Source organism: Heterocephalus glaber, unplaced genomic scaffold (genome assembly GCF_053883595.1).
Source record: "Heterocephalus glaber isolate CG9 unplaced genomic scaffold, H.glaber_assembly_v1.0 deba00001538, whole genome shotgun sequence".
NCBI lineage: Eukaryota > Metazoa > Chordata > Mammalia > Rodentia > Bathyergidae > Heterocephalus > Heterocephalus glaber.
In genome coordinates, this window is record NW_028258333.1 from 26858300 (window position 1) to 26871201 (window position 12902).

A 12902-nucleotide genomic window follows, 5' to 3' on the forward strand; every position below is an offset into this window, starting at 1 on the left:
AGAAGCAAAATCCAACAATATGCTGCATACAAGAAACACACTTCATTCAAAAGGAAACTCATAGACTGAAAGTTAAAGGGTCGAAAACAATACTCCATGCAACAGGAACCCAAAAAAGAGCAGGAGTAGCTATCCTCTTGTCAGATCAAGTAGATTTCAAACCAACACTGATTAAGAAAGATGAAGAAGGACACTACATCCTTGTAAAGGGGACAATCCAACAGGAAGAGATGACAATCATAAACATCTATGCACCAAACACTAGTGCACCCAACTATATAAAAAAATACTAAAGGACATAAAAAGTCATATATGTACTAATACAATTGTAGTGGGGGACTTCAACACCCCACTGTCACAAATAGATAGGTCAACTAGACTAAAAATAAGTAATGAAATACTAGTACTCAATCGAACTCTTGAACAAATGAACTTAACAGATGTTTACAGAGTCTTCCACAACACAAAATCAGAATCCACATTCTTCTCAGCTGCACATGGGTCTTTCTCCAAAATAGACCACATACTCACACATAGAACATGTTTAAGTAAGTGCAAAGGAACTGAAGTTATGCCCTGTATATTATCAGACCATAGTGTGATGAAATTGGAGATCCATAGCAAAAGAATTCTCAAGAATTTCATAAACACATGGAAATTGGACAACACACTTCTGAATAACCAATGGGTCACAGAGGAAATTAAAGAAGAAATCAGACAGTTCCTTCAATTAAATGACAATGACAATACAACATATCGGAATCTATGGGACACAATGAAAGCAGTCTTATGAGGGAAATTCATAGCAGTGAATACGCATATTAGGAAAACAGAACGAGCCCAATTAAAAAACCTGATGCTGAACCTCAAGCTTCTAGAAAAAGAAGAGCAGGACAACCCTAAAGCTCATGCAAGGGAGGAAATTATAAAGATCAGAGGAGAAATCAATGCAATGGAGACTAAGAGAACGATACAAAAAATCAATGAAGCCAAGAGTTGGTTCTTTGAAAGAATCAACAAAATTGACAAACCTTTAACCAACCTTGTCAGAAAAAGGAAAGAAAAGGCCCAAATCCATGCAATTAGGAATGAAAAGGGTGAAATGACAACAGACCCAGCAGAAATCCAGAGGGTCATCAATACCTACTTCCAGAACCTATACGCCAATAAGATGGACAACACAGAAGAAATGGACAGATTCCTAGATACATATGAATTACCAAAGTTGAACGAAGAAGACCTAAAAATTCTGAACAATCCTCTCCACTATCACATGTACAACACTTACATGTCTATGATTTATTTTTTAAAACAGACACTGATTAACCAGCTTCACATAGCAGCATGCAGCACACAGCAGGTGCTCCATGAAAGTTGAGTGAATTCAATGGAATATTATTCAGCCATGAAGAATGAAGTCATGTTATTTTCAGGAAATGGATAGAATTAGAGATCATCATGTTAATTAAAATAAGCCAGATTCAGAAAGCTAAATATCATATGCTTCTTTTATATGAAAAACCTAAAATATAAGTAAATGAATGCATAAAATAAAGGAGAGATGACAGAAAACTACAAAGTGGAATTTTGGGGAAGGGTCAGGGCATAAAGTGGAGGCTGGAGGAACAGGAGAGGGAGTAAAGTGACTGAACATGATCAAGATATGATACATGAATGCACCAGTTTCCCAAAATCAATCTCACTATTCTGTATTACTAATATGCACTAATGAAGAAAAAATTTGTGTGAATTAAATTTGAAATAATATCTACTTATAAAACTTTCAAAGGAGAAAATACTTCTAGGTCATAAATTACTCATTTTCTTACAAACAGAAATAGGACAAAATTATATACCAATTTTTTATTTTATTTTATTGGTACATTTTAGGTATACAATATAATGACATTCATCATTGGAAATTTGCACCTTTACATAATCTCTCTTGGTTCTTATGTTTCCCCCTTCCCCTGCCCTCCCTTCAACCCCTCCATCCCTCCCTATTTACAAAGACTTTGTTTCCATTTTTTCATTTTCTCAGATTAATTCCTTTCCCTTCTTTCCTTTCCCCTACCCCTCCCACTTCCCCTTCCCCTTTGCCCCTTTTCTTCCCATTTCACGTTATTATACCTTTTAGTCCTTATTTACACTTTCAGTTTCTCACACTAGAGAAACTATTCAGTATTTACACATGTGTCCCATTTATTTTACTTAAGAGTATCACCTCAATGAGCATCCATTTAGCTATAAATGTCTCTAATTTCTCATTTTTTATGGCTGAGTAGTACTACATTTTATTTAAAAAAACACAATTTCTTTATCTAGTCTCCAGTTGATGGGCATTTGGGTTGCTTTCAGGTTTTAACTATTACAAATTGTGCTGCTATGAACATGGGTGCACATATATCACTGTGGTATAAATCAATTTTTAAAATCAGGATACCTCTCAAAGTAATTGTATAATTTTCGGCTTTTGTCATTAAGAGTCACTTAGATTGTTTGATAGTTGCTCCTTTTTACTCACATAACTAACTCTCAGAATAGATCCCACTTTTCACCAAAAGGCAGAATACTAAATGGCCTTTCTTTTTACAGTCACTCTGAGATTACTCCTAATCCCAGGTGTAACATGAGACATGGAGGAAAACTTGAACCTTTATAGTTTCTTCATCTACCGAATAATTAGAATAGGAAAACAGATAACATGAGAAAGGTTGGTTTTGAGGATTCTGTGAAATAATGCGCCATTCATAGCAACTGGCAAGCAATAGGCGCTCCTTAAGAGACAGTGGTAATAATTATTTTTTTAATTCATAAAAAAGTAAGGAATAGATCATATCACACACTCACATGATTCTTCTTCTCTTTAAAAATATTTTATTTTTATTAACAAGTATTAATTATACTCATTAAGGGATTCCGTGTGATTTTCCAGTATCAGGTACACTGATCAAATCCAGCCTCCCTTTATCCTCCCTCATACCCTTCCCACCCTCTAGTAAACACTCTTCTACATTCAGGCTGACTTCTTTTAAGCTACCACATGTGAGAGAGAATGCAGGATATTTGTCCTTCTATGTCTGGCTTATTTCATTTAACATAATGTGCTCCAGTTACATCTTTTTCTGTAAGTGAAGGATTTCATTCTTCTTTATGCTAAATAATTTCCTATTGTGTACATGAACCACACTTTTTGAGAGAGAGAGAGAGAGAGAGAGAGAGAGAGAGAGAGACAGAGAGAGAGAGAGAGAGAGAGAGAGAGAGAGAAGGAGAGAGAGTGGTGTCAAGGAGATAGAGCTGCTTAAGTACCAGAAAAGGGAGCTAGGAGACAGGGGCATTTTGTCTGCCATGTCTGGATAATGACAAGTAGAGTCTGATTTGCATATGCATTTCTTGCTTCCCAGATAATCACATGCTCCTTTGGCAGAAGAAGTAAGTCTTTTATGTTATCCTTTAATTTAGTTTTATTTTACATTTTAAATGCAAATAAAGTACTTGTCATAGAACTTCAAGTCAGAAAGCAGCCTAAAAGTATCTATTCCACTCAGAAAATCTGCTATGAAGGCTTTAGCCATAACTTCTTTAAGGTCTGGTACCACTCCAAAGGGTTGTGTAGTGAACATCTATTGTTTTGTACCCCAGTATTCTGCTGCTCCTGGCAATTGTACAGAATGCCTGGAAGTTTTCTCCCCAAAGCCTAGCACACAAAACAATGATGTTTACCTAAGAAGCTACCACATCCTTACATAATCTCTTGGTCACAGATGATAATGTAGGGTGTGCTCCCAAACCAAGCTCATTAATTTGAGGATTTCTGAGATGAAACACCAGTAACCAGGGCAATCTTTCTTTGGTGACAATACTGTTAAACACAAGCTTCATTAGCTGTTGCCAACATGTTTCCCAGCTTTTCACTGGAGATGCTGAGGCATTGATCTACAAACGCAACATTCTCAGATGCATAGAGAAGAACAGAAGACAGAAACAGAGAGGATTATGACAACACCTCAGGCCCCATTCCTGAAGCAAAGCCACATTCTTTGGGTTCTACCAGTAAGTGTTATATGTTCCTCTTTTTATAGTTGAAATTATCCTGATTTGGACTATAAAATGTATATCACCCCACTCATATATGTAGATCTACCAAAGTTATATGGTTTTCCTGACATTTGGCTGTATCAAATTCTATTGCTTCCACTTCTAATTCTGCTGCTGTTTTCACATTTTGTTTCTCAGTGTAGCACAGCACTAATAAGTGAGTATAGTGTCAGGACTTACAGAGTACATGAGAAAACTGGAAAATCCATGAAATGATTAAATGACACTGCCACATAGGGAATAATATTAAATGAATTAATATATGTGAAGCACAATGAACAGTTTGGGAACATTATACTCTCTCAATGAATAATAATAATAATTATCATTATACTGCATAATACAACGATCTCAGCCTTTTTATGGTCATGGATGAGATAGCACTTTAAAGGTTAAGAGGTATAAAATAAAATAGATCATTTTAACATTTCATAGAAGAGAAAAATAAATATTTTTTATGCTAGCCAGTGTGGGAGCAATTACTGTGAGTCCTGGCTGAAAAGTGATTTATCCAATAATTGCATTAGAAGTTTCCATCTTTCTGATTCCGGTGCTTTACTAAAGGGAAAGCAAGGCTATTATTGTGGGTAGAATGAAAGACAAAAATGATTTTATCTTGACAATTGCCAAATAGTTTTTGTTTTATTGCTGATAAAAGTATAACAGATATGTAAATTTAAATTTGTAGATTTTCTCACTTAAAGTGAAAAAGAAGAGAATTTTTTATTATTTTCAACAGAAAAATTACCAGAAAGGCACAGGGAAAAGCACAGAAGACACAGAGCCTTATTACATCCTGATGGGTGATATGGCATAAGTTGTTATAGGCTCCCAGATTGATAAGAAGTGTCTAATTTATCTATGATATTGAGTTATATTTCAACAATTTCTTTTCCCTTCTCACAAGTAGCACACTGTTCCACATATTAAGATCCTGAGTCATTTCAGAAGAGGGAGGTGATGTTAATAATAAATAAAAATACCCAGGCTTTCTGCTCTAATTTTCCTCCCAAGGACACCAAGTTATCTCAGTTATTTAAATGTCCCTTGAAGGAATATATACAGACAGACATCATTACTCCTGTTACATGGTTAGAGAGCTTCACAAGGAAATCTGAATAAATTATCCTATATCATGCCAACTGAACTAGGTTTATAACTTTTGCTGTCTCTTAGTTTGGGAGAAAGAAGGCATGATAAGTGAAATAACACAGGTAAAATGAGGATTTTAAATTGTTCATTTGTGTGTTATAAAATGAGAAATCTTTTAATACAGATAGTAAAATGGGGTACATCCCAATTTTTATTTTGTAAATGTATTTTATGTGTATAGGTATAATTTATATGTATATAATTTATGAAGAAAATGGACTCATACTATACTGATTGTTTAGCTTATTCTTTTGGGTAAAAACAACTGTCAGCAACCTACATTAATATTTGCAATAATGTTGTCCAGTTATAAAAGTATTCTACTTTATGAATTTTGGGGAAAGTCTTTTCCCAAAGCCAGGTATGAAATGTTTCTTTGAAAAATACATAAAGAGACCAGCCGCTGGCATACCAGCTCGGGCTGAGTGGTCCCAGGCTGACTAGAGCCCTGATCCGTCCAGCTTATCATGCCCACTTGAAACCAGGAGACACTACCTGGTTCCACACAACACAGGCACAGGGGGACATAAAGGCCATTGTCCTGGGCTGCAGAAGTGAAAAACAGAGGGCCTCTCTCAGGCTCCCTGAAGAAAACTGAAGCCCACTGGAAAAGTGAAGAAAATCCCTGCAATAAAGGCACAACAGACCACTGTACTTGGTAAGTTGGAGGGATCATCAGCTCCCATTGGGACCTGGACTATCTTCAGGGGAAAGGCAGCTGGAACTTGCAATAGAACCTTGTAGAGTTCAATCCTGTAGGAGGACAGGGAGCTCAACTTGGGACTTGCAGCCAGAAATCTGCCTGAATCTCACAGGTCTGTAACTGGCTTGCTGAGACTCATTGACTTATATCTGCACACTGCTGCCTACATTGTCTATTGTGACAGCAGAAACATAACCTGAAGGAGGCCCTTCATTTTCATCTTTTATTTGTTGTTTTCAAAATTACCACTATTTATTTGCTCTTATTTTTAATTATTTTCTTCTTCTTCTACTCTTTTCAAATTTTTATTTTTCTCTTTTTTCTATCTTTTCTTTTCTCTTTCTCTCTCTCTCCCTCACTCCCTTGCTGTCCCACATTGGTCTTCATTTCACTTTGTGTTCCTGTACTGCCCCTAATTTGTGTTTCTTCTTTATTTTTCCTTTCTTCTCCTTCCATCTCTCACCTGTGTCTTCTAGCCTCACTGCTAATCTTCCCCTATTCCTCTACCTACCTATCCCTCCCTCCCCAACTCCTTCTACCTCCCCATCCCAAATGGTAAAGTTGCTATATTGAAGAGTTTATTAACTATAAACATATGATGGGTTGGTCTCTATTTTGATTCAATTCACACAGTTAAAGGTTATAGATTGATAACTACCACAATCATCATTTTCTAAGAGGTGTTGCTGATTGTGTTGCTGATTGTATCACTTGGGATAAGGTGCTGTGATTGCGCTAATCAGTTGTCCTTCCTGGTATAATGAAGATGAGAAAGTCTCAGAGTCATTAGAGACTCAAAACCTAAAGACCAGTTATATCTGAAAGACACCTCTGAGAAGCAATCATTCCATAATGGTTCTAAATATATCAACAAAGATGCTTATGATAAAAAACTTCAAAGTATCAACCCAGGAATTAAACCAAGGACAGTACCAAAAACAAAAATGAGAAGACATTTAACCAAGGCACAAACTCAGACTTCCACCCCACAAAAGGCAAATTCTGGGGGAAATGAGGTGGAAAAGTCTGATAATCAACACCTAGACACCCTGAACTGATAGTAGGGAAGTAAATAAACAGATGAATGAGGCTCTAGAAAAATTCAAAGCAGAAAATAATTTCCCACATAACTGCAGAGATGGTGAGCAGAGTGAAAGACATGATTACAGGCTCTAGATGAGAAACAGATAAAAAAAATAGATGAGCTCAGAAACATGCTTGAAGCCATGAATGCCCAGAATAAGAAAGAAATGGAATGCATGAAACAGATTCAAACAGATGTTCAGGAGTTTAAAAACTCCATTGAATGTATGCACAGCAGATTAAGGTAATCTGAAGATAGAATATCAGATATGGAAGACAGGATTGTGGTTAAGGACCATGAAAACAGAGATTTCTTAAAAATAATGAGGGACCACAAGAAATCAATACAGCAGCTGCTAGATGATGCAAAGAAGAATAACATAAGACTGATAGGAGTCCACAAAAACACAGGAGAAAGTACAATTGACATTAAAAAAAACTGTTCACAGAAATAATAGTAGAAAACTTCCCAGACAGAGGTGGAGAATTGGATATACATTTAGGTGAGGCATATAGACCTCCAACTAGCCATGATCAAACAAAATCTACACCTAGGCATATAATAGTCAAGATACCAGAAGCCCAACAGAAGAAGAAATCCTACAGTTAGAGAAAAGAAACAAATCACCTACACAGGAAAGCCAATCAGAATCACAGCAGACTTCACAACACAAACCCTCAAATCAAGGAGAGCCTGGAGTGAAGTATTTCATGTCCTAAAAGAAAATAACTTCCAACCTAGACTGTTGTATCCTTCAAAATTATCTTTCAAAATGATGGGGAAATTAGATACTTGCACAACAAAGAACACCTCAGAAATTTCATGAACACCAAACCAGCACTTCAAACAATTCTAAGCAATATCCTAGAAAAAAAACAATGAAGGTCACAACTCCTTGAGGCCCAACAGAGGGAAGCAACCAGGCAATGTAAGAAATGAAAGGGAAAGGGGGAAAAAATTAGAAATAAAAGAGCCAACAACAGTAAAACATCATGACAAGGATGAGTCAGTATCTATCAATTATAACTATCAATGTTAATGCCTCAATTCACCAATCAAAAGAAATACACTGGCAGAATGAATTAAGAAGCAAAATCGCAAAATCCAACAACATGCTGTATACAAGAAACACACCTAATTCAAAAAGAAATTCATAGACTGAAAGTAAAAGGATGGAAAACAGTTCTCCACACCACGGGAACCCAGGAAAAAGCAGGGGCAGCAACCTTATTTGCAGACAAAGTAGATTTCAAACCAAATGAAAACTAATTAAGAGAGACAAAAATGGTTAGTACATCCTTTTGAAGGAAACAATCCAAGAAGAAGAGATGACAATCATAAATACATATGCACCAAATACGAATGCTCCCAACTATAAAAAACAAATATTAATGGACATGAAAAACCAAATAAGCACTAATACCATTGTAGTGAGGGACCTCAATACCCCAATATCACAAATACACAGATCATCTAGACAAAAAATTAACAACAAAATTCTAGAACTGAACCAAGCTATTGAAAAAATGAACTTAATAGATGTTTACAGAGTGTTCCACAAAATCAGAATACACATTCTTTTCGGCTGCACATGGGTCATTCTCCAGAATAGACCACATGCTAGCTCATAGGACATGTCTAAGTAAATGTAAAAGAATTGAAGTCACTGCCTGTATATTATCAGACCATAGTGCAATAAAATTGGAGATCAATAACATAAGAAACTTCACAGAACTAGGGAAAACAATACAAAAATTCATTTGGAACCAGAAGAGACCTAGAATAGCAAAAGTAATTCTAGGCAACAGAGACATGGCAGGGGATATCACAATCATCAACTTGAAACTATACTACAAAGCTACTGTGATAAAAACAGTGTGGTACTGGCAAAGAAAGAGCCCTGAGATCAGTGGAATAGATTAGAAGATGCAGAAACAACTCCAGACATACTCAGCCACCTCATCTTTGACAAAGGAGCCAACCACACTAATTGGAGGAAAGATAGTCTATTTAATAAATGGTGTTGGAAAAACTGGATTTCAACCTGCCAAAGATTAAAACTAGACCCATACCTATCACCATGCACTAAACTAAGATCAAAGTGGATTAAAGATCTAAATATTAAAACAGAAATATTAAACTTGCTGGAAGATAGGTAGAATTCTTGAAGACATTGGCATAGGAAAATATTTTATGAATAAGTCCTCAGTAGCATGGAAACTAGCACAAAGAATCAATACCTGGGATCTCCTCTTATTAAAAATCTTCTGCATTGCAAAAGAAACCACCACCAGAGCTAAGAGACAACCTACAATGTGGGAAAAAAAATTTTAGCAGCTGTAACTTAGACAAAGCACTACTATCTAGAATATATAAAAAACTGAAAAAAATCAGACCTCCCAAATTCAAAGACCCAATTCAAAAATGGGCATCTGAAATGAACAGACATTTCTCAAAGAAGTAAAAGCATCAAATAAATATAAGAAAAATTGTTCACATAACTGGTCATTGCAGTGATGCAGATGAAAACAGCACTGAGATTCCACCTCACCCCAGCTGCTATCAAGAAATCATCCAATAACAAATGTGGGCAGTGGTGTGGGGAGAAAGGAACCCTTTCCCATTGTTGGTGGGAGTGCAAACTGGTGTAACCACTGTGGAAATCAGTATGGAGATAACCTCAAAGAACAAGGCCTAGAGGCCCCATTTGACCTATCTATTCCCCTGCTGGGTATCTTCCCTAAAGAATTAAAAGAATCATACCACAGTGATATAGGTGCAGCCATATTTATAGCAGCACCATTCATAATAGCTTAAGCTTGGAAACATCCCAAGTGCCCTTCAACTGGAAGCTGGATGAAGAAGGTTTTTTTGTAAAATGGAGTACTACTCAGCCATAAAGAATGAGAAACTAGAGACATTTATAGCTAAATGGATGCATATTGAGGCCATACTCTTAAGTGAAGTTAATAGGACACATGTGTGTAAATACCAAAGTTTCTCTAGTGTGAGAAACTGAAAGTATAAATAAGGATTAAAACATTTGAAATGAATAATTGATAATTTGAAATAGGAAGAAAATGCCCAAATGGGTAGGAGTAGAGGGAAGGGAAGGGGAAAGGAAAGAAGGGAAAGGAAAAATTATAAGAAAAGGAAAAAATGGAAACAAAGTCTGTGTAAATAGGGAAGACTGGAAGGGGTGAAGGGTGCACAAGTAATGGGGAAAAAATAAGAAGCAAGATACATCATGTACAGGTACAAGCACCCGATGATAAATGTAAACCTATTGTATACCTAAAATGTACCAATAAAAGAATTTAAGCAAAAAAAAAAAAAAAAAAAGAAAAATACAGAAAGAAACACCTCACAAAAATATAGATTGATCCTTTCACAAAAAATTACTTAGCACATGTAGCATGTCAGATGCTGTGATAGCACTCTATAGAAAAAGCAAAATCACACTCAAGCACCAAACATTTATTGAGGAAGGGAGGCAAAGAAGCCAGCATACAGAAATTACAATAGTATGTGGTCAGTCATTCTCTTAAACTAAGGATATATTTTTCTAAAGGTTAACTTGGATAAATATTTCAAAAATTCTAAATTTGTAAATACCTTTTGCTAACCTGTTCTAGAAATATATCTTTGGGAAGTAAAGATGCAAGTTAAAAAGATGTTTGTAAAAGGATATTGTAGTACGTTAGATAAAGCAAGAGAGGAAGTAAGCTAAATATCTTTAATACCAAAAGAGAATATTTTAAATAAATTAAATAGATGCTAAGTGAATGAACTAAAGCCTTAAAATGATGATGCAGATTATAAAACAATGTTCAAAATACATATGTTATAAAATCATGCTACATCAACATTTACGGATGTGCAGGCATTAGAAGGATAGAATACAAATAGTGATTCTCTCTGCCTTAAGTTATTGAAGACTATATTCGTCAGCTTTCCCATCACTGGGACAAAATATGCAATACCCACAATTTAAAGCAACAGAGTTTTAATTTGACCTGTCATTCAGGGAATTCTGCTCACAGTCAGCAGAAATATCATACTGTCAGGGCATGACAAGTAAAGCTACTCAGTTCGTGAAGGCCAGAAAGCAGAGAAGGGGAATGATTATAGGGAGGAATGGGTAAGGAACCATAAATGGAATTCAAGACCACAGCTTTATGACCCATCCAGATACTCCTAGGTGTATACTAATATGCTAGGCAATTCTTAATCCAGTGAAGTTGACATATCAGGATTAACAATCACAATCCACTCCCATCAACTTCATACATGATCGTTTCTCCTTAAACCATACTGAATCTTCAAATAAAGACAATAGCAAGATCATAATTCCACCTAGTATAATAAAACTGCTATGCATACAATTTGAAATGCAATGTTTTCTCCTAAACTAAAAAATTATTAAGATGTGATACGTCTATGTATCAATTCACCAAGATGATCTTAATTATTATGTATTGCAAATATATATGTGTTATTTCCTTTGACAAATTCTCAGCAGTTTCAGCATTTTTCAAAAATCCAAGTCCAAGTTTCTTTTGAGACTCAAGAAAAATTCTTAACTATGAACCTCCATAAAATTGCAAAACAAGTTACATAATCTCAAAATGCAGAGTCACAAGGTAAACATTCCCATTCCAAAAGGGAGGAATAGGGGAATGAAAACAAAATAGGACCAAATTAATACCAAAGCTCAGCAATGCAGACACTAAGAACTGTGGCTCCATATTCAAGCATCTGAGGCACACACTGGTTAAATGTGAGTTTCAGAAGGGTTACATGCCCTGCAGCCCAAACAGTCTCTCTCTCAGGCTGGCTCCTTTTTCATGCTGAAGCTTTCCTCACCAGATACTTTTACATTTCTATTAACTCCAAGTTTTGAGGTTTCTACTATACTTTTAGCTTCATTCCCACAGCTTCACATTCTGCTCTCTCATGGGCACCCTGCCTGGTTTTCCAGGTTTTCTTTTGAAATCTGCATGGAAGCCTTTGTGACCCCACAACTCCTGCATTCTGTATGCCAATAAAACCATGGACAATTCCAAGGTCAGCTGATAGTGGAAGCAGCAACCTTAGACCATGACTGCAGTGCCCTCTGAGTGCCTAGATGGATGAGCAGAATGAGGGTGTCTTGAAATTTTCTCTGTGAGATTAATTAGTCCACTGCTGTTAATCTTAATCTCTTCTCAGGACATGGAAAAACATGGATAGATTTTCTGCCACAATGTAGCATGCAATGTTGTAGTCCAGTTGTCAATAAAGCCCTTTTTCCCAACTGAAACTTCTTGAGGCTAGCCTTTACTTTCTACATTCCTATCAACATTCTTGGTCTTCTGAATTCTGACCAGAATCACTCATAAGTGTGTTTATAACATTCTACAGCTTCTATAGCCTATATTTCAAAACCTTTCCAAACTCTTCCAACAAACAAGTTCCAAACGTTTCTAAACCACATATTTAGGTACTGTTGCATTAATCACCCCAATTCTCTGGTACAAAACATTTGTATTAGTCACCTTTCCTATCAATAGCACACATATTAGCTCAGGGTTCAGGGGATTCAGTCCATAGTCAACAAGATCCTTGGAAGAATAACATAGGACAAGTATAAGACAAGGAAGGCTGAGCAAGGAACAATGTCAGAGAGGAATAAAGTATGTGGCAATATGGGCCAATTAAGGCAGTATGAGTGGTTCACAAGATGCACACAGGAAAATTAAAATAGAAACTGAGTTGCTTGATCAATTTTGAAGTACTGAGTTCAATTTTTACTTAAGGTTGAGTAGTATTGCAGAAATGGTGAAAGCAAATACCAGATGATCACAAACAAGGGAATGAATGGGA